We start from the raw sequence: 4,450 nt of genomic DNA, 5'->3' as shown, positions 1-4,450 counted from the left end.
CCTCATGAGAGCCATTTTCATCATAGCGCATGATGGTTTTTGAGACTGCACTTGAAAAAACTTTCAAAGTTCTTGAAATTTTACGGATTGACTGATGTAATTTAAAGTAATGAATGGCTGTTGTTTGTCTTTGTTTATTTGAGCTGTTCGTGCCATAATATGGACTTGGTCTTCTGTATACCACAACACAACTTATTGGCTCAAATGCATTAAAAAATAAAGATATTCCACAAATGAACTTTTTACAAGGCACACCTATTAATTGAAATGCATTCCAGGTGACTACGTCATGAAGCTGGTTGAGAGAATGCCAAGAGTGTGCAAAGCTGTCATCAAGGAAAAGAGTGGCTACTTTGAAAAATCTCAAATATAAAATAAATGTTGATTTGTTTAACAATTTTTTGGTTCCTACGTGATTCAATATGTGTTATTTCATAGTTTAGATGTCTTCACTATTATTCTACAATGTATAAAATAATTAAAATAAAGAAAAACCCTGAAATGAGTAGTTGTGTCCAAACTTTTGACTGGTACTGTATATTTAAAAAAAATCCACTTCCAATAAACTGGTCATTGAAGTTATTTGGCCTGTGTGTTTGTGTGTGTCTGTGCCTATCTGTGTGTGTCTTTGCGGTGATGCCTGCAGTGTGTGGTGTAGCGTGGGCGGCAGCAGTGCATTAGGAGTGCATGTGTGACACAGTCCCCCACAGTGCATGGTAGTTCCACAGTTACCACCGCCAGGCACATCATCATTGAACATCTCATCCTTCTATGAATGTGGCACAAATTATCACTCAGGGAGGGAAAGCAAATGAACGTTAAGGGAGCAGTGGAGTGGGAGGGAGAGGGAGAGAGAGGGGGGGGGGGGGGAGATGGGGAGAGAGAGGGAGAGGGGGAGATAGAGGGAGAGAGAGAGCCCACCTATCAACAACAAAAAAAAGCGGTGATAATGGATGGGTAGGCCTGTAACTCCAATGCACTTAAATATTGGGTAAATGTGACTGATGGTGATGATTTAGTCAGTGATTACGCAGGCCTCCATGCCCACACTAACACCTCTGGTTTGGCATTGTCAGGGCTTGATGGGAGCCATAGGCCCCTCTCAGGATACCTCCAACTAGCATCATCAACCATTCCAGCCTTAATACCTACTGTGTGTTCATGGCATGGGTGATATATTGCTAGAGCTATTGCCATAGGCATTGTGCATGGCACAAGACCCCTCTGTTACGCTGGTAATGCTTTTCTTAATGGAATTCTGACCAAGGGTCATACACTCAATACCCTCCTGGTTGTGTTTTGTTGTGTGTGTGTTGTGTGTGCCCGCGTACATGTGTGTGTGTGTGTTTGGGTGGGTGGGGCGGATTCTGCGGTGGCTGCCGCTGCAGCGTCCCATAGTTTGGTGCTTGTCAGTGGGCCCCTGCTGTGTGAGTTATAGCCGCGCTGGCACGCAGGAAGAAGTAATCGATATGCGCACAACGTTCACTCCATTACAGCCTAGGCGCGGCGGCTTAAAAAAAACATTGATCGATTTACAGCAAATTTTTATTCCAGATTTCTGTTCCTACTGCTTTCCCTTCCATTCTCTCCTGATCTAGCGATCCCTTTTCTCCTTGCTTCCCCCCGTTATCCTCTTTTAGTCTCTCTCTCTCCTTCCCTCCTTCTCTCTCTTGCTCTCTCTTGCTTTCTCTCTCTCCCTCCTCCCCACCCCCACTCTCTCTCTGTCATTCTAACACATCCATACTGGAGTTTTTCTTCACCAGTAAGCCCAAATGGTTGAGATAAATAATGAGAGAATATGCACCTGCTGAGTTCTGCTTTAGAATTGAATATTGTTTGAGAGAAGCGTGCTGAAATCAGTAAACTGATATAATCTGAGGCTCTGCAGTTTACTGAGAATGTGTCAAACATCAACCAAAATAGACTAAGAATGAGGGATATGGGGTGAAATTAAATGACAATTAATATACATTGCACAACATCTGCAATAACAAATCCAGGACATCACTTGTTGCGTGCAAATTATGGTAAATGTTATGTTTAAACAATAACTAATTCAGAGATCAGAAAATCCCCAGAAAAGCCCTTGTCAGTGGAAAATCACTTGCAGATTTTCACTAGAAGCAGCCACTCTTCACATTAAGTCCAGATTTGGACGGTTTGCTTTCATGTCAAAATTAATCTTTGCTATTGCACTATGTTGAATATACAGTAGCTTTTGTGACATCTGATAGCATAGATAGTGTTTTTCTCTACTGGTATGCGTGCATGTCAAGCCGTGTATGTAACAAATCCTATCACTGTGCTCCAAACCTAAAGCCAAATCCCATACTGAACCAGGTCCCACAATATCATTTCAGAGCAGAGCTCTCAGCCATTGTCATGTCAGTGTTCTAATCAGGGATAAGCTAGCTAGAGGTTAAGTGGAATGGGATGTCAAATATGGTTGATTCGAAACAAGATACCCCAAAAATGGAATACTGCAAGCCTAAATGGCTATTAGTGCTAAAAGCATGTCGAGGAGCTATCCCACTGGGCACAGATGTCAATTCAACGTCTATTCCACGTTGGTTCAATTACATTGGAAATTACATTGGATTTGCAAAAAGTCATCAACTGTTGTTTTGAGGTTGTAATTATGTCATCATGCTTGCCAATTTTCAACATAGACAAACCTTTTATAAAATATGTTGAATTTGTACCTTCGAAATAACATCAGATCTTCAATGTTACATCCACTATCAGAAGAATATACTATAGGCTGGGCTCCACCTACTACAGGAGAGTTGATTTATCGACAGCTGTCCCTTTGGTTTCCCATCCAGGGTTTTAACCAAGCCAAGCTTAACTTTAATATTTGTCACGGACTACTACCAATATGCTATCATGAGAATGGTTATTGCAAGATCTTTTAATAACTAAATAGATTCACTGTTGCAACCGAAGTCATTTCAAATGGTATGTTTAACAGAGCAAATGAAATGTAACCATACTTTATCAATCATATATCATCAATAATACTATTTAGGTCTATATAGCATTTACAAAGTCATCAACAGCTATTGTTTCAATTCAACCCAGGGTTCAACTAAAAATAGACAAATATAGGCCTAGGGTTTCAAGCTTTGGTTGATTTCAAATGGAATCTTCAAGTTAATCATTAACATGTCGGATTCACGTGTTTAAAGTATCCAATCATTGGATACATCTCCTTTAAATGTTGATATTTGGTTGCGTTGTCAACCTAACACAATTCAATATGGCTTTTGTAATACAGTAAATAACCTAAAGTTAAGGCTATCTTACAAACTAATGTAACTGTTTTTATTCAACCTTGAAACAAGTAACACATCCATGGTCACATGTTGAGGTTACTGTAACTATAAAAGTCTTCTTATGTAATCATAGAAAGCGTGCAAGTTCAAGACAGCATGCAAAGGTTGCAGGTCTGTGGAGACCTTCACAACATAAATATCTGCGCAGAATTACCAACAGCATTTATCACTTGAACTATGTACCTTTAATGTAATCTCAACTACAATCCTAGCCATTTGACTGTGCTATTAGATGAAGCACAGTGATAACACATTAAGTTGTTGTATAATATTTACATTTTTACATTTCTGTCATTTAGCTCATGCTCTTATCCAGAGCAATTTATAGTAGTGAGCACATACATTTTCATACTTTTTCGTAATTTAAAATAGCTGACTTTGTATTTCCATTGGAATTTGGTTGTGCTTTTAGGTGGGTGAACGCATAGTGATAAAAATGTGGGAATTCAACAAACTTCTGGCTGTCTTTTTGAGTGGGTGAATAAAGGCTGAAATCTAATTGATCACCATCTCACCCAAAAATTACCCACATTTCCACGTTAAAATTATTGGGTTTGCCCAGTGGGATGGCTCAGTATAAAGGAAACATGGTTATCCGGGAGTAACAAGTTACTAGTTTGGTTTCATAGAAAATGTAGACCCAGTATTTTGAGAGTGCATATAGATTAGAATTTGAATAACAGTAGGCTATGTCTCGCTCCTCCTTGCCCTAGGATTGGGCTAGTTTAGATCTAATCTGCATATTGTGTGGGATTAGAATCAACTAATCTCTACTGTACCAGCCTGGTTAATTTTACCGCCCAGTTATGATGTGGTGTGTCATGCTAGTAGTGTTGCATGAATATCCAGATGATTTAATCAATTGCCGGAAGTGCCTTGCAGCTGTGCCACACATAATGTTTCATTTCCACTTTGTGTTGAATTATTTCACCTTCATGCAGAGTTCATCTTCTATTTCTTGTAGGTAAGTGTGGGTATGAACGTGAATGTTAAAAGAGTTGTGAGATGAAATGTGGATTGCGTAGGTCATTTTCCCATTGAACATAATGGACACATGTGGGAACATTATGTTTAATGGGCCATCAAAGTAATCTTGTATGTGATGATTCAAGTGG

Source organism: Salvelinus namaycush, chromosome 22 (genome assembly GCF_016432855.1).
Source record: "Salvelinus namaycush isolate Seneca chromosome 22, SaNama_1.0, whole genome shotgun sequence".
Taxonomy (NCBI): Eukaryota; Metazoa; Chordata; class Actinopteri; order Salmoniformes; family Salmonidae; genus Salvelinus; species Salvelinus namaycush.
The sequence above is the reverse complement of the archived record's forward strand: the minus strand, read 5'-3'. Positions refer to the sequence as shown.